Source organism: Gossypium arboreum, chromosome 11 (assembly GCF_025698485.1).
Source record: "Gossypium arboreum isolate Shixiya-1 chromosome 11, ASM2569848v2, whole genome shotgun sequence".
Classification (NCBI taxonomy): domain Eukaryota; kingdom Viridiplantae; phylum Streptophyta; class Magnoliopsida; order Malvales; family Malvaceae; genus Gossypium; species Gossypium arboreum.
The window spans coordinates 101,280,564-101,307,731 of NC_069080.1; the positions used below are offsets into that span (position 1 = coordinate 101,280,564).

Sequence of the window (27,168 nt, forward strand, 5' to 3'; positions counted from 1 at the left end):
TCGAGCAATCGATCCTCGTAACATGGGTGACTTTAACTAATAAACTGTACCAATTGGCCCAACCAAAATTCTAAAATAAATCCATGGATGGGTATATGAGTCTAAATTCAGGAAAATTTACGAAACCAGTTTCCAGTTTTGGAACTCGAGATATGATTTTAAGGCGACGGTGATGCAGTTTTCCAGCTTGTCCCGAAATGCCAAATTGGTCGGTACTTTAAGAGGATTTGTCTCGTTAACCCTCGTGTCCGACAATCGCGTCGGTCACAAGTTAGGGTGTTACAATTTTATTGGTATCGAGCTATGGTTTAGTCGGTTCTAGGACTATCATAGCGCTGTGAGTCTAGCTATACATGCCAAATTGTTAGCGCTTAATAATGTGATGACTTCGACGGTTGGAATTTTTGTTTTGATTAGCAATGGAACCCGGTAGAGAGACCCTTGGCGGATGACGTTGAAAGTGTAGCGGCTGCTCCTGCGCAAGGGACACCGCCTGCTGAGCCTCAATCATCCGCGAATAATCAAAATGAAGGCGAAACAAGCCTTCTTCACCATGATGAATGAGTGGGTCGCGCAATATGCCCGAACCAACCCGGTGTCCAACCATTCCCGAATTTAAATACTCCACCCCAAGAGCCCGCAATGCCTCCAATTCATCGATCCCGTGAGGCCGAGTAAACCACCGTGGACTTGATTAGGAAGCGTGGGGTCGAGGAGTTCAAGGCCATAGTTACTTGATGATGCCGAAAAGGCCGAGTTCGCTCGATAACACCATTAGAGTGTTAGATGAATCGTCATGCACACCCGACGAATGTCTTAAGTGTGCTATATCCTTGTTAAGAGACTCACTTACTATTGGTGGAGGACTTTAATTTCCATAGTCCCAAATGAACGAGTTACTTGGGATTTCTTCCAATCCAATTTCGAAGAAATACATTAGTCAACGGTTCATCGATCGAAGCGTAAGGAATTCTTGGAACTCAAGCAAGGCCGGATGACCATATCCGAATCTGAACATGAGTTCGTAAGACTTAGTCGGATGCTCTGGAGTGTGTGGTGATGAGGTTGCGATGTGCAAAAGATTTGAAGAAGGATTGAATGAAGAGTTAAAGTTACTAGTGGGAATTTTGGAGATAAAAGAGTTCGTGACACTAGTCGAACGAGCCTGCAAGGCGGAAGAACTTGGGAAGGAGAAGAAGAAGGCTGAATTTGAAGCAAGAGATTACCGTAAAAGATCCACGAGTAAAGCTCCGCTTCTCGGTTAAAGAGGTTCGTGGAGGACACCAAGAAGTCGAGGATGATCATGGAATTTCCATTAGAGCCCCACCATTGACGGACTCCAGAGCTACTTCAGTAGCTAGTGTGGGCAATAATCGCCAAGAGAGACCTGAATGCCCCCAATGTGGAAGACGACACCTAGGTGAATGTTGGGGTAAGTCTCATAATAGGGCTCATTATGGATGCGGTTCAAGGACCACTTCATTAGAGATTGCACGAGCTAGATGAGAGGAATAAGACGCAAGGTGCAAGACCTAGTGGAACGACGGCCGAGGTAGGCCCCGAGAATCTCTGGAGGTAGGGGTGGTAATCGAGGAGCCTCTAATACGGCTGTCCGATTCGAGACCAGACTCTGCTAGAGCATATGCCATCCAGCACGAGAGGAGGCATCCTCCCCGACGTTATCACCGGTACTTTTACTCTCTTTGATACTATTGTGATTGCATTGATTGACCCCGCTCTACTCACTCATATGTATGTGAAACCTTAGCATCCAAAGAAGACTCTACCGTTGAGTCTCTCGAGTTCGTAATTCGAGTGTCAAACCCTTTAGGTCAATACGTGCTCGTTGATAAAGTGTGCAAGAGATGCCCCTAATAATTCGAGAATCTGCTTTTCGGTAGATCCGATGCTTCTACCATTTAATGAATTCGATGTTATTCTTGGTATGGATTGGTGATCAGTACATGATGCAAAGGTGGATCGCAAAAGGAAAACCATTGATTTGAGGAGTGCAAATAATGAGGTAGTCCGAGTCGAGTCTCATCGATTTAAAAGGAGCGCTAGCGATAATATCTTCCATGACCGCCGGAGGTATGTGAAAAGGGGTGTGAAACATACCTTGCGTATGTGTTTGGAAGTAAAGAGACGGAAAGGAAACTCGAATCGGTACCAGTGGTTTGTGAGTATTCGATGTTTTCCCCGAGGAGTTACCGGATTGCCACCGGTTCGAGAAGTGGAATTCGCATCGGTTGTACCGGTACTACGCCGATTTCAATAGCCCCGTATCGTATGGCATTAACTAATTAAAGGAATTGAAGGTTCAATTGCAAGAATTGACGGATAGAGGTTTCGCCGACCGAGTTTTTCTCCATGGGGCGCACTGTATTGTTTGTGAAGAAGAAGGACGGAACCATGAGGTTGTGCATCGACTATCGTCAACTCAATAAAGTGACGATAAAGAATAAATATCCATTGCCACGAATTGACGATTTGTTTGATCAATTAAAGGAGCCTCGATGTTTTCAAAGATAGATTTGAGGTCGGGTACTATCGGTTGAGGGTCCGAGAATCGGACATACCCAAAACCGCTTTTAGAACGAGGTACGGTCACTACGAATTCTTGGTGATGCCGTTTGGGCTCACTAATGCCCTCGCGGTGTTTATGGATTTAATGAATAGAATTTTCGAGCCATACTTGGATCGGTTCGTAGTTGTATTTATCGATGACATTTTGGTCTATTCGAGAGATGAAACCGAGCATGCTGAACACCGAGGCTAGTGTTGCAAATCTTACGAGATAAGCGATTATACGCAAAGTTCAAGAATGTGAATTTTGGTTGAAAGAGGTTAGCTTTTTGGGGCACGTGGTGTCCGTGATCGTGTGTCGGTGGACCCAACAAAATTACGCCATAGTCGATTGGAAACCACCAAGGAATGTTACCGTTAGGAGCTTTTTGGGCTTGCGGTTATTACCGACGATTTGTAAAGGTTTCTCGACGATAGCCACGCCAATGACGGTTACTCCAAAAGGATGTTAAGTTCGAATGGACGGAGAAATGTCGAAAAGTTTCGATCAACTGAAAGCTTATTTGATGAAGCCCCAATTCTAGTGCAACCCGAATCGGGCAAAGAGTTTGTCATTTATAGTGACGCATCCCTACTTGGGTTGGGTTGCGTATTGATGCAAGAAGGCGAGTTGTGGCCTATCGTCGAGGCAATTAAAGCCACATGAGAAAAATTATCCAACCCATGATCTCGAATTGGTCGCCATCGATTCGCCTTAAAGATATGGCGACATTACTTATTTGGTGAGAAGTGCCATGTGTATTCGGATCACAAAAGTCTCAAATATTTGATGACCCAAAGAGACTTAAATCTGCGACAAAGGCGATGGCTCGAGTTGTTAAAAGATTATGAGCTCGTCATTGATTATCACCGGGAAGGGCTAATGTGGTTGCGGATGCCTTAAGCGAAATCACTATTTGCCTTATGACGATGAATGTACACTTGTCTATCCTACCCGACAATGTGTTAGTAGCTGAATTGAAAGCCAAACCATTATTGATACGTCAAATTCGTGAAGCTCGTAAAGTCGACGATGAGTTGGTTGCAAAGCGGGATGAGTGTGTTCAACAAGGACTCGAATTTCAAATCGATGATGACGATTGTTTGAGGTTCGAAGTCGTCTGTGTCCCAAAGAATTGAACTTATTCCAATAATTTTGAACGAAGCCCATTGTAGCCGAATGGCAATCCACCCGGGAGTACGAAGATGTACAACGATTTGAAACGTCGGTTTTGGTGGCATGGTATGAAACGGACATCTCGACTTTGTTTCGAGATGTTTAATATGTCAACAAGTGAAAGCGGAACATCAAGTGCCTTGAGATTGCTTCACCGATCACGATACCCGAGTGGAAATGGGATCGAGTCACAATGGACTTTGTGTCCGGCCGCCATTGTCGATTAGTAAGAAGGATGCGATTTGGGTTGTTGTTGATAGACCGACTAAGTCGGCTCACTTTATCCCGTGCGTCTGGATTTTTCATTGGATAAACTAGCCAATTGTATGCTTTCTCACAGTGAGATTACACGGGTACCGATTTCTATCGTGTCGATAGAGATCCGAGATTTACCTCGCGATTTTGGAAGAAATTTCAAGAAGCTTTGGGTACCAAGTTGCATTTCAAAGACCGCTTTTCACCCCAAACCGATGGTCAATCTGAACGGATAATTCAAATACTCGAAGATATGTTGAGATGTTGTATCCTTGAGTTTAGTGGTTCATGGGAACAGATCGCCTTTGATTGAATTCGCACAACAATAGCTTTCAATCAAGTATTAAGATGGCGCCTTACGAGGCTTTATACGATCCGTAAATGCCGCACCCCATTATTCTGGTGAACTTAGTGAAGGTAAATTCTTGAGGTTGATTTGGTTAAGGATGCCGAGCAAAGAGTTCGAGTAATTCGTGAAAGTTTGAAAGTCGCTCGGATCGCCAAAAGTCGTATGCGGATTTGAAAAGAAAAGATATTGAATATCGTGTTGGAGACAAGGTCTTTCTCAAAGTTTCACCTTGGAAGAAGGTGCTTAGATTTGGCCGTAAGGAAAATTGAGCCGAGGTTCATCGGGCCATATGAAATATCTGAACGAGTCGGTCGATCGCGTATCGTTTGATTTTGCCCCCGAACTTGAAAGGATTCTAACGTCTTCCATGTTTCGATGCTTGACGTTATAGATCGACCCGTCACACGTAATTAGTCCATCGAGGTTGAAATTCAAGCCGATATGAGTTATGAAGAAGAACCGATTCGTATCCTAGCTCGTGAAGTGAAGGAGTTGCGAAACAAAAGAGTTCCATTAGTAAAAGTGTTATGGCTCAAACACGGGATGGAAGAAGCTACTTGGGAACCCGAGAACTCTATGAAAGAGCGTTACCCAAACCTATTTACTGGGTAATATTTTCGGGACGAAAATTTCTTAAGTGGGGAGAGTTGTGACACCCAAAATTGACCCTAGTCGGAAGTGGTTTGGGACCGCTAAACCGAGTCACCAAATGTTTGAGCGTAATATTTATTGTCTAGAATATGTAATTATGAATGTGTGAAAATTTCAAGCTTGATTTAGCCGATAGCATGTGAATTCGTTAGTAGGACTTGTGTGACACTTTTGAAAAGTGATAGGCTAATCTATAAGGACCTAATAGTGCATGTAGTCAAAGGGAGAACTTGCATGTCAAATTCCCCCTAATAGTTAGTGGCCGCCATGACAAGAGATTATGGGTAAAAACATGTCATAAAACATGTTGGGACAATAGTGTATGTAAGAAAAAATAAAATAGTGAGCATGGGAATTTAATAATGAAAGGAACAAAAAAAAAAAAAAAAAAATGGTCTCATGCATGCCCATTGCAGTGAGTGTGGAGAAAGAAAGAAGAATTTTGTTCATCATTTTCATTTCCTTTGGGCTGAAAATTCTAAGGAAGAAGGAAGGAATTCTTGTTTCATGTTGGTTTGGAAGAGGTTTAGGAGGAGGTTTGGCCATACTTGTACCTAGATTAAGGTAAGTTTGATGTTTTGCCATGAGATTCATGTATATTTTAGTTGCTAGCTTGATGTTCTTGTTAGCCCATGATTCAAATCTTTGTTATGTCATGGGAATGAAATTGACCAAAGTGAATATGGTGTTAATGCCATTGCATGCTAAATATCAAGCTTGATAATGATTCATGTGATGGTGGATTGAGGATTCTTAGATTTTCTTTTAGCATTTTTGAATGAGATACTAAGCTCTTTGTTTAACCATGACCAAATTGAAACGGTATGGTGTTGTGGTATTCGCCATGTTATATCCATAAGTATGATTCATGCATGTTGCATGGTAAGTAAGATTTAAGCTTTGGATATGTGTGTATATTTGGATATAAGCCACTTGAGAATTCGCCATTGCACCTACATGAATATATGTTTGCACATGATGAATTGGTATGACATGTATACTATTTTAAGGTGTCTATTTGCTTGTGATGTTGTTTGGTTATGAAATAAATGAGAGATGTGTATAGAACTACAATATGTAATGCGTTAATTAGGAAAATGTATGCTGTTTTTTTGTGTAGTATTAAGTGTAAAATTGGCCTCCACATAGACATGCATATTCGGCCAAAGGAAGTAGATTGGTGTGCATGTATTCGGTTAGAGGCAACCATATTGAAGCCTTATCTTGGCTTAGATTGTTGACCAAATGGGTAATAAGTGAGGATGGTTGCGAATATACAAACATACATATGCATGTGTAATTGAATTATGAATGTTTAGCAAGAGGGTTAAACTAGTTGATTTATTGATTAAGCTCAAGGAGTTAAAGAAGGAGAATCAAGCAAGGGAAAGACGAAGGTCATCGAGTAGCCGACTTGGACTGTTTTACCCAACACAAGGTAAGTCATTAAGCGTATATTTGGTGTTGATTTAAATGATCAATATATATATGCAAATGTGTTTAAATGAGTTGGTGTGTAAATGGAAATGTATGTGTATGGAATGATGCCATTGTTGAATGTATAAAGGCAGCAAAATACATAAGGTATTGGTCTCGGCACTAAGTGTGCGGGTATAAATGGACACGGTGACAAGATTGGCACTAAGTGTGCGGGTTTAAAATTGTACAGCACTAAGTGTGCGAGTTTGATTATATAGCACTAAGTGTGCGAGTTGAATACATATAGCACTAAGTGTGCGGATTCACTATATGCTCTTGCATTACAATTGGCACTTGAGTGTGCGACATTTATCGAGCTAATCCGGACAGCAGATCGGGTAAGTACCTCGAGCTCATGACGAATAGAAAATATGTTCATGCTCGGGGTTGAATTTGGTAAGCCTTAAATCTATGTGATGATTGAAATTGTATGGTTGTCTTTGGAAAATGAGTTAATGTGTAAAATGCTTGATTATCTTGTTGTGTAGAATATGAAATGTGGATGTATGAATTGGTGCGAGATTGGACCGAAGGTCCGAGGTATTATGGTATAGATTCGATATGGACGAGTACCTAGCCTCATTTGTTGTACATGTAGTAGTAACTTTATCGGTGGATTGACGAATGCTTATGACTTCTTGAGTTGTAAACTCACTCGGTGTTTTCTTGTCACCCATTTTAGGTCTCTTGGACTCGTATTGTTGCGTGCTCGGAACCGTCGTTGAAGTCATCACACCGGCTGAAATCTTGTGGTATTGTTTTTTCATTGTTGAAGAACATTTGGCATGTATAGGCTATTATATTTTGTCGAATTGTGGGTTGTAAACTTTAAGCCATGTGAAAATGGCCTATGTGGTCGTCGAGTGGGATGCTAGAACCTATAGCCACGAGTCTTAGAAACTCAAATTTTGTTAAGGTGGCCATAATTTGTGTCATGTATGATGGATGATAAAGGCCAAGGAAAAATTCATGAAATTGGCATAGTCTCTGCAGTAACTGTTGCGGACAGCAGCAGTGAGATGAGATTGAAAATCACTAAAAATAGTAGAAGTAGAATTAAATAGTGAGTAAATTATGGAACTGAACCTTGATGAATCTATTTTTATATGGACGAAACGAAACGACCATATGAGCAGTATACTGGGAAATATTAAAGTTCTCGTGAGACAGGGCCAGAACGGTTTCTGGGTCCCCTATCGCGACTTTGAAAATTTACCATAAATTATCCAGAAAGAATTAGGAGTCATTCCTTATATGTACAGATTCCATTTTGAGTCTAGTTTCATTAGAAACAAACGGAACCAGTATTAAAGCCCTGTACAGAAAGATATTCAAGTTGTAACGCGGGAGGTCAGAGCAGTCGATCCTATAACATGGGTGACTTTAACTAATAAACTGTACCAATTGGCCCAACCAAAATTCTAAAAATAAATCCATGGATGGGTATATGAGTCTAAATTCAGGAAAATTTACGAAACCAGTTTCGAGTTTTGGAACTCGAGATATGATTTTAAGGCGACGGTGACGCAGTTTTCCAGCCTGTCCGAAATGCCAAATTGGTCGGTACTTTAAGAGGATTTGTCTCGTTAACCCCTCGTGTCCGAACACGGCGTCGATCACAAGTTAGGGGTGTTACACACAACCTCAACATACCTTAATCTAGATGCAAGTATGGCCAAACCTCCTCCTAATCCTCTTCCAAACCAAGCATGAAGCAAAAACTCCTCCTTCTTCCTTAGAATTTTCACTCAAAGAAATGAAAAGGATGAACAAAATTTTCTTTTCTTTTCTTCAACTCACAAAGAATGGGGTAACACTCACACATTCCTTTTTTTTTCTTTTCCATTTCTTTATTACCCATAACCATTAATTTATTTTTTCCTCCCATGATGCACCAACATAACATGTCTATGACATGTTTTGCCCAGAATCCTTGTCATGGCCTACCACTAGCTATTAGGGGGAAATTTGACATGCAAGTCCTCCTTTGATTACATGCACTATTAGGTCCTTATAGATTAGCCTATCACATTTCAAAAGTGTCACACAAGTCCTAATGACTGAATTCACATGCAATCGACTAAATCGAAGCTTGAAATTTTCACACATTCATAAATACATATTCTAGACAATAATTATTATGTTCAAACATTTTGGTGACTCAGTTTAGCGGTCCCGAAACCACTTCCCGACTAGGGTCAATTTTGGGCTGTCACAACTCTCCCCCACATAAGAAATTTTCATCCCCGAAAATCTTACCGGTAAATAGGTTTGGGTATCACTCTTTTATAGAGTTCTCGGGTTCCCAAGTAGCTTCTTCCATTCCGTGTTTGATCCATAACACTTTCACTAACGGAACCCTTTTGTTTCACAATTCTTTCACTTCACGTGCTAGGATACGAATCGGTTCTTCTTCATAACTCATATTGGCTTGAATTTCAACCTCTGATGAACTAATTACGTGCGACGGATCAGATCTATAACGTCGAAGCATCGAAACATGAAAGACGTCGTGAATCTTTTCAAGTTCAGGGGGCAAAATCAAACGATACGCAACTAGACCGACTCGTTCGGATATCTCATATGGCCCGATGAATCTCGGACTCAGTTTGCCCTTACGGCCAAATCGGAGTATCTTTCTCCAAGGCGATACCTTAAGAAACACTTTGTCTCCCACCTGATACTCAATATATCTTCGTTTTAAATCCGCGTACGACTTCTGACGATCTGATGCTGCCTTCAGACTCTCACAAATTATTCTTACCTTCTGTTCAGCATCTTTAATCAAATCAACTCCAAAAATTTTACTTTCACCGAGCTCGGTCCAAAATAATGGCGTACGGCATTTTTGACCGTACAATGCCTCGTAAGGTGCCATCTTAATACTTGATTGAAAACTGTTGTTGTAAGCGAATTCAATTAAAGGTAAATACCGTTCCCATGAACCACTGAACTCGAGGATGCAACATCTCAACATATCCTCAAGTATCTGAATTATCCGCTCGGATTGACCGTCGGTTTGGGGGTGAAAAGCGGTGCTAAAATGCAACTTGGTGCCCAAAGCTTCTTGCAATTTCTTCCAAAATCGTGAGGTGAATCTCGGATCTCTATCCGACACGATAGAAATAGGTACCCGTGTAATCTCACAACGAGAAACATACAATTCAGCTAATTTATCCATTGAAAAATCCGTGCGTACGGGGATAAAGTGAGCCGACTTAGTCAATCTATCAAGAACGACCCAAATCGCATCTTTCTTACTTGCCGACACTGGCAACCCAGATACAAAATCCATCGTTACTCGATCCCATTTCCATTCAGGTATCATGATCGGTTGGAGTAAACTCGTAGGCACTTGATGTTCGCCTTCACTTGCGACATATCAAACACTTCGAAACAAAATCGAAATGTCTCGTTTCATACCATGCCACCAAAGCGGCGTCTTAGGTCGTGGTACATTTTCGTACTCCCGGTGAATTGACATTCGGCTACAATGAGCTTCATTCAGAATCATCGAAATGAGTTCTGAATTTCTTGGAACACACAACCGATTTCTGTACCTCAAACAATCGTCATCATCAATTCGAAACTTCGATTCCACATTCAGAACACATTCAGCCCGTTTTGCAACCAACTTATCGTCGACTTCCTGAGCTTCGCGAATTTGATGAATCAATAATGGTTTGGCCTTTAATTCGGCTACTAACACATTGTTGGGTAGAACAGACAAGTGCACATTCATCGCTTGTAAAGCAAACAGTGATTTCCGGCTTAAGGCGTCCGCAACCACATTAGCCTTTCCCGGGTGATAATCAATGACTAGCTCATAATCTTTCAACAACTCAAGCCAACGCCTTTGTCGTAGATTCAAGTCTCTTTGAGTCATCAAATATTTGAGACTTTTGTGATCCAAAATACATGGCACTTCTCCCCAAATAGGTAGTGTCGCCATATTTTCAAAGCGAATACGATGGCGACTAGTTCGAGATCATGGGTCGGATAATTTTTCTCATGTGGCTTTAATTGTCTAGACGCATAGGCCACAACTCGACCTTCTTGCATCAATCGCAACCTAACCCAAGTAGGGAGGCGTCACTATAGATGACAAACTCTTTGCACGATTAATTTTGCACTAAAATTGAGCTTAGTCAAATAAGTTTTCAGTTGATCAAAACTTTTCGACATTCTTCCGTCCATTCGAACTTAACATCTTTTTGAAGTAGCTTCGTCATGGGTGTGGCTATCATCGAAAACCTTTTACAAACCGTCGGTAGTAACCGCAAGTCCCAAAAAGCTCAGAACCTCGGTAATATTTCTCGAAGGCTTCCAGTTAAGTATGGCGAAATTTTGCTCGGTCGACTCGAATACCGATCAGATACCACATGACCCAAGAAGTCAATTTTTAACCGAACTCACACTTGCTGAACTTAGCATATAACTGCTTATCCCGTAAAATTTGCAACACTAATCTCAGGTGTTCAGCATGTTCGGTCTCATCTCTTGAATAGACCAAGATGTCATCAATGAACACAACTACGAATCGGTCCAAATCATCGAAGATCCAATTCATCAAATCCATAAATACTGCAGGGGCATTAGTGAGCCCGAACGGCATCACTAAGAACTCGTAGTGACCGTACCTCGTTCTGAAAGCAGTCTTGGGTACATCCGAATCTCGAATCCATGAATCGATAATAACCCGATCTCAAATCTATCTTTGAAAACACCGAGGCTCCTTTAGTTGATCAAACAAATCATCAATACGCTGAAGCGGATATTTATTCTTTATCGTCACTTTATTCACCGACGATAGTCAATACACAACCTCATGGTTTCGTCCTTCTTTTCACAAGCAAGACTGGTGCACCCCAAGGTGAGAAACTTGGTCGAGCGAAACCTCTATCCGTCAATTCTTGCAACCGAGCTTTCAACTCCTTTAACTCGGTTGGTGCCATACGATCACGGAGCTATTGAAATTGGCGTAGTCCCCACAAGCTCAATACCAAACTCTACTTCGAACGGATGGTAAACCCGGTAATTCTTGGAAAAACATCCGGTATTCACAAACCACCAAAGATGATTCGGGTTTTATTTCTAACTCCTTATCATCAAGTACATACGCAAGGTATGCTTCGCACCCTTTCTTACATATTTACGGGCCAACATTGATGATATTACAATTGGCAACCCTTTAAGTTCAGAGACTCAACTCGGATCATCTCGTTATTTAGCATTTCAAATCCATAGTCTTGCTTTTGCAATTCACAACCGCATCATGCACGGTCAACCAATCTAAACCGAGGATAACATCAAATTAGTCAAACGGCAACAAACATCAAGTCCGCGGAAAAGCAGAACCTCGAATTACTAGGGGCATTTCTTACACACTTTGTCGACAAGCACGTAACGACCCAAGGGATTTGACACCCGAATTACGAACTCAGTAGACTCAATAAGTAAAGTCTTACTAGATGCTAGGGTTTCGCATATATAAGAATGAGTAGAACCAGGGTCAATCAAAGCAATCACATTAGTATCAAAGAGAGTGAAAGTACCCGTAATAACATCTGGTGAGGAAGCATCCTCGCGTGCGCGTATTGCATAAGCCCTAGCAGGGCCGAGCCTCGGATCTGGTCGTAGCATCTCTAGATCCTCTCGACCACCACTAGCATTGCCGTATTTCTAGATGGTCTACCTTGAGCGGTGGTAGCGGTAGGTTTCCCACTCGATCTACATTCTGCTTCGAGACAACCTCGGGCAATCTTTAATGAAGTGGTCAACTGATCCGCACTTGTAACAGAGCGGTCACGGAATCTACAACTTCTAGAATGCCATTTGCCACAATGTCGACACTCATTACATCTCGGCGTTCATTCCCAACAACATCGGCCAAAAGTGCCTCGTGTACCCATTGAAGTCGATCACGATCTCGTCTAAAAGGCCAAGTGCCTCTAGACCGCCCACATCATCACGAAATTTCTTGATGCTGTTGAAGAGACTTTCCGAGGATCTTTTACTGAAACTCTCAGGTTCCCACATCAACTTTTGTTTTTCTTTTCTAAGCTCTTGACTTTACAAGCTCGCTTCGACAAGTACTACGAACTCTCGTATTTCAAGAATGCCAACGAACATTTTATATCTTCATTCAACCCATCCTCGAAGCGTTTACACATGACGACCTCGGACGAAACACATTCCGGCGTATCTACTAAGTCTAACAAATTTTCGCTCATAATCGATGGCGACATAGAACCTTGCTTAAGCTCAAGAAATTCCTTCCGTTTTGATCAACAAATCTCGATGATATACTTTTCCAAACTCGGTTTGGAAAAACTCCCAAGTTACTTGCTCTCGGGCACAACAAGTCGAGTACTCCACCAATAGTAGGCGAGAATCGTGTAGTAAGGAGATAGTACACTTTAGGCATTCATCGGTGTACAAGATAGCTCATCGAGTGCGGATAGTGTTGTCCAACCAAAATTCAGCTTGCTCGGCATCGTCGCTATCCATAGCTTTAAATTCAAGTAGCCCCATGTTTTCGGATTCATCATTGGGGGCTTATTTGGCCTTATTTGGTCGATTCTGGAGGCATTGTAGGTGCGGGGTTGTGTTTGTTGGGAATGGAGGTTGTGGAGCAGTAGTATTAGCTCGAATGTATTGGTTGAACCAATCATTCATCACGCTATAGAAAGCTTGTCTAGCTTCATCATTTGGATTACTAGCATTAGGTTGAGAGTCCACCGGCGCTGTCCCTTGCGCAGGAGCAGGCGCTACACTCTCAAGATCATCAGCTACCGCTCTGTCGGGATCGGGATCCATTACTATAAATAAACACATTTGCAAATGTCAGAAATCACCACACTATCAAATAATCACATAAAATGGCATGTATAGCTAGACCCAAACGCATTACGGTAGTCCTAGAATCGACTAAACCGTAGCTCTGATACCAATAAATTGTAACACCCCGTACCCAAGTCCGTTACCGGAGTCGAACACAAGGTGCACACAGACTTAACTTAATTATTTTCACAGTCCATTTTAAAAAAAAAATTTCCAGACAAGCTGGTTACTACGTCATTGTCGCCTTAAAAATCATATCTTGAGTTTCAAAACTCAAAAATCAGTTTCGTAATTTTTCCCTGAAACTAGACTCATATGTCCATCTACAAATTTTTTTCTAGAATTTTTGGTCAAGCCAATTAGTACAGTTTATTAGTTAAAGTCTCCCCTATTCTAGGGTTCGACTACACTGACCTTCATGCATTACGAATTGGATATCTCCCTGTACAGGGCTTCAATACTGATGCCATTTGTTTCTATAGAAACTAGACTCAGAGGGGAATCTATACATATATGGTATGACTCCTAATGATCTCTGGTTCATTTATAATGAATTTCCAAAGTCGGAACAGGGAATCCAGAAACCGTTCTGGCCCTGTTTCACGAATACCTAAATATCTCTTAACATACAACTCATATGACCGTTTCGTTTCTTCCATATGAAAGTAGATTCATCAAGGTTCATTTACATAATTTATTCACTATTTAATTCCATTCCTGCTATTTTTAGTGATTTTTCACATCCACACCACTGCTGCTGTCAGCATCTATTTTCAAGGTAACTTTACCTATTTCATGGTTTCCATGGACCAACTAGAGTTTTGTCATACATAGGTCCACATATGATCATATTTAGCCATTCCAAGGGCTGATCATTGCCCAACACTTCCATTCCAGTCCATAGTCACATCATAAAACCATATATATACATAAACACAAATGGTCTAATGCCATACTCCACTTCTACGAGCCATTTTCGCATGGCTGTACACACATACATCACAAAAAGTACTTGAAAAACAACAAAGGGTAGTCCTATACATGCCATTTCAAAGTTCAACCAAAATTGTACCAAAATGGGGCTTTGATAGTGTGGGAGACTTCGACTTCCAAAAATCCCGAGTCCGATAGCTGACGAGCCAAAATCTATAAAACAGAGAAACAAAGAAACGGAGTAAGCAATTTATGCTTAGTAAGTTTCGAGCAAAAATTTAAGCACAACAGAGGTATAGCATTCATAAAACTAAACGGATAATTCCGTATATACATATTCACAAATCATTCCTACTTCACATTCCAACCCTTGAATTCATACATGAGGGATCATCTTAGCCAAATACCGGAAGCTCACTACTCGACTGAGCGAATATTATTCGAAGGGAATCAACTATTCCAATACACATACGAACATACCTCATTACTGGAATTTTTGCAAGCGTATTAACTGAAATTTTTACAGCAAGATTGCTCATTCCCGAATCACGTACCTTCGGAATTTAACCGGATATAGAAAATTGCTCGATTGTCTTCGGGACATAGCCCGGTTATAGTAATTCGCGCAAATGCCTTCGGGACTTAACCCGGATTTGTTAACTCGCACAAATGCCTTCGAGAATTAACCCGGATTTGGTAACTCGTACAAATGCCTTCGGGACTTAACCCGGATTTAGTCACTTAGCACAAAAGCCTTCGGGACTTAGCCCGGATACCATTCGAATAACCAAGCACGTATGTCAACAAATCATAACACATCCGTATTTCATTCTCATTACCAAAGCTCAAACACAAGACACTTATCATATTTACAATTTCGGCTCAATAGCCACATACAAGGGCATGATTTGGATTTGTTGATTTCATAATCTAATTAGATCATAATCTAAGTTCCATTACTCGAAAACTTACCTCGGATGTTGTCGAACGATTCCGATGGCTATTCGACCACTTTTTCCTTCCCTTTATTGGATTTAGATCCCCTTTGCTCTTGAGCTTAATTAAACAAATAAATCGATTTAATCATTTGAGCATCGAAAAGAGGAACACAAGGCTCTTAGCCCACATTTATACATTAGACCTTAAAGTCACATACATGTGAAATCATGCATCAACTCAAGATATTAACCCACTCCCCTTTTTAGCCGATTGTCCTAACCAAGATAAAGGCATCAATATACTTGCCTCTAACCGAATGCATGCACACCAATCCATCTCATGTGGCCGAATACGCATGATGATGTTGAGGCCAATTACATATTTAATGCCACACATAAATGGCATACATTTTACTAACTAATGCATTACATATTGTAGCTCAATACACATCTATCATTTACTTCATAACCGAAACATCATCATAAGTAAATATATACCTTGAGATAGTATATATGTCATACCAATACATCATGTGCAAACATATATACATATAGGTGCAAGGGCCGAATCTCAAGTTGATTATAACCAAATATAAACATATATCCAAAACACAAATCTTACCTACCATGCAATAAGCATAAATCATTCTTATGGATATACCATGGCCGAATACTTCACAACACCATACCATTTCAATTTTGGTCATGGTTAAAACAAAGAACTTAATGTCTCACTCAAAAATGCTAAAAAGAAAATCCAAGAGTCATCAACCCACCATCACACATATCATCAACAAGCTTCATATTTAGCATGCAATGGCATTAACACAAAATCCACCTTGGCCGAACATCATTCCCATGACATAGCAAAGATTTGAACCATGGGCTAATTAGAACTCAAGCTAGCAACTAAAAACATGCATGAATCTCATGGCACAACCTCAACATACCTTAATCTAGATGCAAGTATGGCCAAACCTCCTCCTAATCCTCTTCTAAACCAAGCATGAAGCAAAAACTCCTCCCTTCTTCCTTAGAATTTTCAGCTCAAAGAAATGAAAAAGGATGAACAAAATTTTCTTTTCTTTTTCTTCAACTCACGGCAATGGGGGTAACACTCACACATTCCCTTTTTTTTTTCTTTTCCATTTCTTTATTACCCATAACCATTAATTTATTTTTTTCCTCCCATGATGCACCAACATAACATGTCTATGACATGTTTTGCCCATAATCCCTTGTCATGGCCGGCCACTAGCTATTAGGGGGGAAATTTGACATGCAAGTCCTCCCTTTTGATTACATGCACTATTAGGTCCTTATAGATTAGCCTATCACATTTTAAAAGTGTCACACAAGTCCTAATGACTGAATTCACATGCAATCAACTAAATCGAAGCTTGAAATTTTCACACATTCATAAATACATATTCTAGACAATAATTATTACGTTCAAACATTTTGGTGACTCGGTTTAGTGGTCCCGAAACCACTTCCCGACTAGGGTCAATTTTGGGCTGTCACAACGCGTACCAGATAGCTTTGGCTACAAGTGTGAAAATATGTGCAGGCATCTGAGTATCAGTTATTATTCTGAAGAGTTCAAGGGGAAAATCGATTAAGTAAAAATACATGTGAACATGATTATATGATGAATAAGTGCAGGAACTTGGTTATGTGAATGATGTGTTCATTAAGTGACCAGGATGTGGTAAGGTTATAAACAAGTAAGTTATACATGAGGATGATTTTATGGTGACCTTGTGATCATGGGCCTATACTTGTGATGTATGAAATGTGGTGAAAATGATTTGTGATATGTATGTTAAAATGAGGTTAATACAAAGAAAGTGTGAAAGAGTGAATTAGCAATAAAACTGTTTTAGACAGTAGCAGTGACATGATTTTGAAAAATCACCAAAAATATTATAAGTTGAATCAGAGACTGAATGAGATATCAAATTAAAGCTTAATGAGTCCATTTTCATATAAAAGAAACATAGAAAGCAAAGGAGTTCTATATTTTTAGATATTTATGTTTTTGTGAAACTGGTTCAGAATGATTATGTGATCCCCTGTTCTGACTTTGGAAAATCACAAAAATTTGGAGAAAAATAATTAGAGGCTAAAACTTATATTTTTAAAATTCCTAATGAGTCTATTTTCAAGAAAAATCAACAAGAACATTATCCGAGTTCTGTACTATGAGATAATTAAATTTTAGTAAAGAGAGGTCAGAACTATCAGAAAGTGAAATAGGGGAAATTTTAATGAATAAACTGTACTAATTTACTAAACCAAAAATTATGAAAATTTTATGGTGGAAAGATATGTGAGTCTAGTTTCATGGGAAATTTACAGATCTTAATTTGGAGCTCTGTAGCTCGAATTATAAATAAGTAAGTGACTATGACTCGTGTGGACAGTTTGATGTGAGTATTTATTTGTAAATTGTGAAATCGTACTTACAAGAATGTTATATACATTAAAGATGTGGAATGGAAAGGAGGAGGAGGAAAATAAATATATGTGGAATACATGGAAACTATGGCATATGAAATATTGATATAATGAAATAAATGATATGTGTTTATAAGAAAACAAAAAGAGAATGATATGTATCATGACATGTGTGTGTATATATATATATATATATATATGACTAGTCTCAATGTAATGCTTGTTGGGTATGGAGTTGAATTGAAATGTTTCAGGAAAACATGTTATTCTATGCATCTGAATTGTAGTATTTTATAAAGATATAATCTAGCTTTAAATATGAATGCTTGATGATTAAGCTGAAGATATTTGGTAAGATGATAATCTGGGTATAAATGTATAAGTGGTACAATAATAGACAAGGTAAAATGAGTATGAGAGACACATGTATGATGACATACAAATGCTATGCTTGTGGTTTAAATTGAGATGTTTAATCATTAAATGAATACCATGTTATATGCTTTTGATTTTCTATAAGTGTGTAAATGATTAAGGTTGACCAAAGCTTGGAAAATAGCCTAGGTATATTCCACACAGGCAGAGACACGACCATGTGTCTCAGTCGTGTATGGAACACGACTTTGGGACACGGGCGTGTGGAGCCTTAAAGCATGAAATTTCCAAGATTTTCATAAGTACTCGGTTTAGTCCCGAACCCTTTCTAAAGTATGTTTTGGGCTCCGTAGACTCAAATAAGGGACTATGTGTAAGTAAATGAACGTTGTTAAATATGAATGAAATTTTATGGCCTGTATTTTAGTTTAATGTTTGTATATTTGTCCGATAACGCCTCGTACCTTATCCCGGCCTCGGGTATGGGTAAGGGGTGTTACAGCTTGAAAATTTTATAAGTTTCCAAAAGTTTGAAAATGTTATCGGTTTAGTCTCAAACCTCTTCCAAACATGTTTTAAGGCCTTGAAGAGCCTCATAAGGGACAATATGATTGTCTTCTGTATAATTATGACTATGAATGTTTGAAGTATGTACTGTTGATGTGATTTGATTAGTAATGCCTCGTAACCCTATTCTAGCGACGGATACGGGTTAGAGGTGTTACAGTTGAAGTGTCAGAGTAGTGGGTCTTACTTTACCTATTCCCAACAGTTTGAAAATAGATTTGGGCATCAAGTTGATGCTTGCTCCTAAGTCGCACAAAGCTTTACCGTAGTAAGATTTTTCGATGTTACAGGGTATTGTAAAGCTTCCAAGGTCTTTCAATTTTGGAGGTAGTTTGTTTTGTAAGAACGCACTGCAATCCTTCGTCAAAGCAACAGTCTCATACTCACTAAGTCTTTTCTTCTTGGACAAAATATCATTCATAAACTTCACATAATTAAGCATTTCCTCTAAAGCCTCCACTAGCGGAATATTGATGTGAAGTTGCTTTAGAATATCCAAAAACTTCTTGAATTGCATATCTTATTTTTACTTATACTGCTAGAGTCTTTGAGGATATGAAACTTTAGGCTAAAATGTACAACTTTTTTGAGGAGGTAAATCTGCAAAAGAAGGTGTTAGCTTTTCAGAATTCACTAGTTTAGGGTTTACCTCATCAGATTTTTTAGCATATGATTTTTTCGGTGTAGAAACTTCAACTCTTGATTAACTTTCCTCCTTTTAAATAGGTTCATCTTCAACCACGACCTTCTTAGGTTCCAAATTCTTACCACTTCATAACACAACTACCCTGCAATGTTTCTTACCAAAATTTTTAGATTTTCTATGTCACTTGGCAAGGCTCCTTGCAGTTTACTACAAAGTTTTGTAGATAACTGACCCATCTAGTTCTCCAGATTTTTCAGTGTTCCTACTTGACTTTGGATCAAAGAGTCATTTTTCGCCATGTACACCTTCAACAAGTCCTCCAAACAGTTTGATGATTCAGCTTGAGGTGGATTTAGAGCTTGTTGGTTAAACCCTTGAGATTGGTTGGTTTATACTGCATGTGATTGTTCGATCCACTTCCTTGGTTACTCTAAGAAAATGTGATTTTGACACGAAAGATTGTAGAAGTTGGACTGTGGTCCTTGTCCATTTATATTTTGATACTGATTCCTTACATAATATAAAGATTCGAGGTTTGATGGACAATTCCCAAAGGTGTAACAACCTGTTTTTAGTCAAATCAGAATAGTAGTTTGGGGACTACAAATTCGAGGTCAAAATATTTATTTTATTTATTATTTTAATGTCTGCAGCATGATTGAATGTTTGTGTGAAAATCTCGTTTAAAAATTTTATCGTTTGATTAGTTAATTTGATAAAAAGAACTAAATCGCGTAAAGTGCAAAAGTGTCATTCTATTAGTTAAGAGTGTTAAATAGCTTTGGCTTTTAAATATGATGGCCTTAAATGGTAATTAAACCATTATTATTGGTAATGGACATTTATGGGCTTATAATAAGTAATTTAAATGTTTTATAACAAAGGTTATTAAAGTAATTTAGTGAATTAATAAGTAAAATAATAAAAACAAAACGAAATTGTTGTCCATCTTTCTCATTTAGTTGAAAATACAAGGAAGAAGAAGGCATAGAAGTTGTTTTAGGGTTCGGCACTTGCAAGGTTAAATTGGTAGGTGATTTTGACTCAGTTTTTAATGATTTCTATGTTTTTACGATCGTTGCTTCGTATTCTAGCTAGCCCGTACCTTAAATTTCAAAATTGTTAAAGATTTAACATGTTTCCATTGTTGAATGCTTGATTAAATTGATATTGATGATAGATTATGAAGGTTTATTAATAGATTTACTAGTTTTATAAAGTGATTTTTGATAAAAATGTTAAAAAAGGGGTTAAATTGTGAAATTGTAAAATTATATGGGTAAAAGTGTGAATAAATTGAAAATATGGGCTGCTAGTAATATGTATTAAATTAAGCTAAGCATGGGTTTGTACTAAATTGCATGAATTTGCATTTTTATGTGATAAGGACTAAATTGTAAAAATGTGAAAGTTTAGGGGAAATGTGTAAAATAACCCTAATGTGTATTTTGGACTAAATTGAATAAATAGTTGATTAAATAAGCTGATTTTCATAATATATAGATCAAGATAAGTCGAGATTGGGATTAGATCGGGGAAAAGGAAAAGTGGACGAATAGTCGATAATTTCCATCCGAGCAACTCAAGGTAAGTTTGTATAATTAGAATTGAACTTTTAAATACTTGTAATTATTTGAAATGAATGTATACAATTGAGTAATTGATCTACTTGGAATATGAATGCCTTATTGATATGGTCTGATGGTTACTGAGCCCCGTTCGAACCGTAAGAATTCGTAGGATACGAGTGACATGTCACTAGGGTTACCGTTTAGGTTGAGATCTTGCATGTGTTGCGAACTCACCGCAGCTCGTATGAGCCTTACCGATATATCAGCTCATAAGAACTTACTGTTTTCAGTTCGTCAAAGCTTACCGTTTAGCTCAATAGAGCTTACTGTCCATCAACTTAGGAGGAGCTTACTGATCATAGCTCGAAAGAGTGAAAATGATAATGAATTGACAGATTACTGATTTATATGTTATGTATATCACCCGAGTATCCCTCGATGTTCTAATAGGTTCAACGGGCGTAAACTATGTTATTGGTTGTATGAAAAAGCTATGTGTTATATGGATGAAGTACTGTTGATACAAATGAGTTACTATTATCGAATAAATTACTATTTATATGGTTAAGAATGAAATGCTACAAATGATGTACATGATTTATGTGAATTTGATATGATACAACATACTGAGTATTAAATTAAGATAATGGATGATTACATGCACTTATGTGACTAACTTGATGAATGCATGTGTATAGGCATTTGGCAAGTGAATTTGATATACTTGGTTTATTTGTTTGATTATGTATAAATGGTAAGTTAAATTCTGAATTATAAGGGCTTACTAAGCTATAAAGCTTACTTTATTTCTTTTCCATGTTTTACAGAGGTTCGATACTTTGAACTTATGCATATATGTAAATATGGCATGTATATCTAGTTATAAGATGATAGTTATGGTTACTTGAGATAGTGATTTTGGTACATGTTATGGTTTAAGTTAAAGCCATGTGATTTGGCTAAACCGGTTTTCACACTGGCGTGTGTCCTCTGTTTTGAGTAAAATTTTCAAAGTTTTGTGAAAGTTTTATAAGTTACTGGTTTAGTCCTGAACCGCTCTAAAAGCATGTTTAAGGCCTTGTAGGCTATTATAAGGGACAAACTGATTGAGATGGAATGATGATTGTATGAATTGATCGAATGTATGAGAAAAGTACGATTATATGTGTTATAAGTTCAGTAATGCTCCATAACCCTATTCCGGCGTTGAATACGAATGAGGGGTGTTACAGAAGGAATGGCCACTCCTACAGTATATGCAGAAAACTACATCATACTCACTTAATAATTAAGCTGCAAAATTATTCAAACCATTAGTGGTAAACTGTTTTAACATTGAGCAAATAGAAAATACTTAAGCAAAGAGTGAAGTCAGCGTATCCACTTCATGCATTCCAGCTACTCGTCTTCCAGAAACTGCTCGATTTGTTGGCTATTGGTAATTATTACTAGCGATCCTTTTGACGATCTCGTAAGCCTCACTATAAGGCTTAGACAAAATCGCACCATTCATAAAAGCATCTACCATTAATCTTTTATGTGCATTGAGACCATTATAAAACGTCTCCAGTTGGATACAATGAGGAATCCCATGATGAGGATACTTACAAAATAATTCATTGAATCTTTCCCACACCTCGTATAAGGACTCGTCATCCAATTATTGAAAAGTAGTAATCTCATTTCGCAACTTTGCATTCTTACTCGATGGAAAATATTTTACCAAAAACCTTTCTCCTAATTCTTGCCAAGTAGATATTGAACTTTGTGGAAATGAATTTAAACATGCTTGTGCTCGATCTCACATCAAGTACAAGAATAACCTCAACCTTAATGCATCTTTAGTCACACTAGCTATCTTAAACGAATCACTCACTTCCATGAATACTTGAAGGTGAAGATGTGGATCTTCCGTGGGCATACCACTGAATTGGCCCACCGTTTGGAGCATTTGAAACATCACAAGTTTCAATTCAAATTGAGATGCCTCGATATCCGTCCTCCTGATTCCTGGATTTAATTCATTGAATAGTGGCACAACGTATTGTCTAATAGCATGATCCCTATCATCTGCAATAAGGATTGGATTGTGCATATGATTAACTTCATTACCTTGTCCATTATTTTGATTTCCAAGGTCCATATTGACTTGTCTTTGAGCAAATCTCTTGCATCTTCTTTGTCTGAATGTCCACTCAATTTCAGGGTCTACAGGTAATAGATTGATGATTCGATCTATGCTCATAAATACCTAATAAATAAATCACATGTAAAGAATAAAGAATAAATTAGTAATGTTAGAAATTAAATAAAAACCAAACTGCAAAAATAATTTCACAAAGAATAATTAAGGCAATAGTCCCCGACAATGGCGCCAAAAACTTGTAACGAGATTTTTGTGCAAGTGTACATAGTTGTTCAAGTAATAAGCAAGTAAAATGAGTTGTCGTCTCCACAGGGCCTGTTTGTGTTAATCGATTATTTACAAAATTATAAATTCATAATTTGGTATAAAAACACAATAATTTGAGTGGTGATGATTTAACTAGATGCAAAATTGATCCCTAATGCAATTTTAAACTAGGTATGCAAAATTATCTAAATGTATGAATGAATTTTAGCAATAGAAACACAACTTCAACAATTCTATTAATCAACTTAATTCATTTTCATCATGCTTAACAGTGTTCAGAAAACATTCTATGGCAACTCTATCTTTCATGAGTTTTGAAACCAAATCAAGTCCTTTCAGATCTTTTACTTAGTGAAACATGCATTTTACTGATCATATTAAACTAAGGGTTTCTTAGTATTTATGCGAGGTAACAGGGACAATTAAGTCTAAAACAGTTTAATCACATAAACCTAAAAACTATGCAAGATAATAGAGTTAACTAAAGATATTATGAACCTCTAATTTAGTTGGGTTTAATAATCTAAATTGAGCATTGCACTTTTCAATTATGTGTTTACTAGCTATCGTCTGGTTAGGATCACTCAGCTAATTTGAATGTATCCCATCACGTATGAGTGAAATACATCTTGATTTTAATTGAAAACCTGATCAATTGAGGCCCAAACATGTTAAATAGGAATGAAACAAATATTATTGAATTAACATGATCATCCCAGCTAAACATAATTAAGCTATCATTGTTGGTTGCAAGACCAATAAAACTTAGCAAACATGTTTAAATTAAAAACAAGTAGGAAAGAATAAACTCTAATTCAATTCAGTAGCCTTTCGGATCTTTCTGACTGAGGTGTTTCTCTGATTTGTCCATTGCTCCTTTGCTAAGGGTTTCTCAAAGTGGCCGACCAAGAGAAGGTCTCAAGGTGGCCGACCAAGAGAAGGTCTTGTTAAGGTTTTTGTTAGCTAAAGAATGGAAGGGAAAATGGGGTGGCTAGGCATGGGGAAAAAGGAAAGGGAAATAGAATGAGAGAAAAGAATGTAGAATGAGAAATGTGTTATGAATGAAGGGATGAAGAATGAGGGATGATTAGTGTGGTATTTATAAGTGAAGGTGAGGATGAAGTTTACTAAAAATAAAGTTTAAAATCCCTCCATCTTCTCTATTGCATGGTTAGCCACAAATTGTGGAAAGGGATGTGGTTTCGTTGATTATTTCAAACATAAAATCATGCTATAATTAGCATAGAGTGGACGATTTCAAAGGCATAGTTTGTGTATCAATTTATGATTAAATTGCAACTATAGGGACCTCCAATGAAATATCCTAAAGTTGATTTTTGGGCAAACATATGTTTGTGCCAAAATTGGGTTTGACTCCCCTTTGTTGGATGGTTTCATGATCTAAAAATTAATCAGACATGGCCACTTTGTAACACGCTTTAACTGGGTCAAATTAGCATCTTTATGACCCAATTTTGCATGGTGTTACCATCCAAGTAAGGTGTATATGTCCATGTCCATGCATCTTTATGGTAATCTCATCTTCCATGGACACACTGCATAATAAAAATCACATATTAATAATTAATATGAAAATAATATAATTTATGCACAAAAATCATGTAATAAAGCATAATTTCGCATACTTCATAAATTCATGTCTCATATTAACACTTAAGAAAAATCCACTTAATTTATTAATAATTACTCAAGATTAATATAATTATTAAGTCAAGAGGTGGTAAAAATATATAGAAAAATTCTATATAATTTCAAGTTTACACAACATGAGCCTTAAGTTTTTGTTGGCTTGACCCATTTTTCTTTCATTGGGGACAATCAAACTTGATGTGTCCTAGTTTCTTGCATTTATAGCACATGATAGAGTCCTTCCCCTTAATAGATTCAAGCTTGATTCCTTCCTTCTTTTGGAATTTTCTCTTTCTATTGAACCACATAAACTTCTTGAATCTCTTACCAAACATGGCCATCTCTTTGTCCTTATCCACCTTTTCACTTGATTCATTATCTTCAATGGTGGTAGATTTGAGAGCAAAACCAACCATCTTCTTCTCATTCTTAGCTTCTTCTACCCCTTCATTGAGCCTCATCTTATATGTAAACAAAGAATTGATGAGCTCATCCAAAGTCAACTTTTCTAGATTCTTTATTTTTCAATTGTGGTCACCTTGGCTTCCCATGATTTAGGCAAGCTTCAAAGCATCTTCCTCACAACTTCTTCATTAGGATAGGTCTTTCCATAGGATTTTAGCTCGTTAATGATGATGATGAATCTATCAGACATAACTTTGGTGTCCTCCTAAGGCTTCATCTTAAAGGTCTGGTAATTGAGAGTGAGGATTCCCACTTTTTACTTCTTTATTTGGCTAGTTCCATCATGAGTTAACCTCAAGTTTATCCCATATCTCCTTGGCACTCGAACATGATGATACTCTACTCTACTTATCCGGACCAAGTGCATAAAAGAGAGTGTGCATAGTTTTGGCGTTGAGCTGAATACTTCTTCTATATTCTTCGTTCCATTCTTTCTTACTCTTTGGAAATAAGAGTTCTCCTTCTTGCTTGAGTGGTATTGAAGGGTCATCCATGAGAATGTCTCAAATAGTAAGATCATTTGCTTGGATGAATATCATCATCCTTGTCTTCTAATATGAATAATTAACACCATTAAAATAAGGAGACTTGGACATAAATTAAGACTCACCAAGAAAATTTGAGCCGGAAGTAGACATCATTGTAGGAATTAAGTTGATGATTGTTGAGCTTCCTCAAGGATCTCCTCTTTAGTTGTTAACCTATCTAAAAGAGACTATCTTTAATATCAATTGTTAGATCAAATAATCAAACCGAAATTTCCAAGAGGGGGTGAATTAACTTTTAAAATCTTTGTGAAAGCTAGAGAGAAAGGATAGAAAATTTTGACACAAGAATTTAGAGTGGTTCGGTCCCAATTGCCTACTCCACTACCTTAGCTTTCCACTACTAAGGAGTTTCTCAAATTCACTAATTTGATAACCTTTGAGGAGAAGGTTTAACCTTACAAACTGACTTAAGGTTTCTACTCAAACCTTAAGATACAAACTCTCTCAAAGATAAAAAAAGAAGCAAACAAAGAAATAATCCTTACTAGATCAATGTGTATGCAAATTAAATTCAATTACAATGAAGAACACTTGAGCAAATGGAATAAAAATAAAGATCACAAGTGTATGAAAGAAAAGTATGGAAATATTTGGCACAACGGTTGTTTGATTGATCTTTTTACTTGAATATACTTTCTTGTTGTTGTAGGATCTTTAGAAGCTAGTATTTATACCCCTAATTGATTTTCAACTGTTGTGGTTGTTGGAGATATGAATAAAGCCATTGGGGATGTGAAAACCAATGCATTTAATTCAGTTACAACAGTGAGTATTGATACCAGTTAAAATGGTATTGATAAATTTTGCATTAAATGCAAAATTCAGTGACTATTGGAGCTGAAATATCGGTACTAGACAAATTTTATCTATATCATATGAAAGGTATCGATAGCGAATTGATAGTTAGCTGAATTTGTGAAAAACATAATGCCAATTTGGTACCATATTTAAATGAGGTGTTGATATTTTGAAAACTATCGATACTTGGCCAAAAAGTACTGATACTTTTTAACTTGATTTTAAGGTTGATCCAAAAATTTCCTAAGAGTTTTAAGGTAAAGATTCAAAATTTTATCTCTTAGACTTCATTTGAGAAATCATTTTGTCAATTTTATTCAACTTTAACTTTACACTTTAATTTGTTATATTAAAACATATCATCAAATAAAAGCTTAATTTAACATAACTTATGAAATTAAGATACCCTTGTATATATTAACCCTTTTATAATTCTCATAATTCTTACTAAATTTAAAATAATTTTCTTTATTTTTTATAATTAC

At 37.6% G+C, this 27,168-nt stretch overlaps 1 non-coding gene across 1 annotated transcript; it reads left to right on the forward strand.

Annotated features, from left to right (window-relative positions):
• The first annotated feature begins 22,395 nt into the window (after positions 1-22,395).
• On the forward strand, positions 22,396-22,502 carry LOC128284871 (small nucleolar RNA R71). Its single transcript, XR_008275291.1, has one exon. It is a non-coding gene; the product is annotated as a small nucleolar RNA R71 (small nucleolar RNA).
• Positions 22,503-27,168: the final 4,666 nt, after the last annotated feature.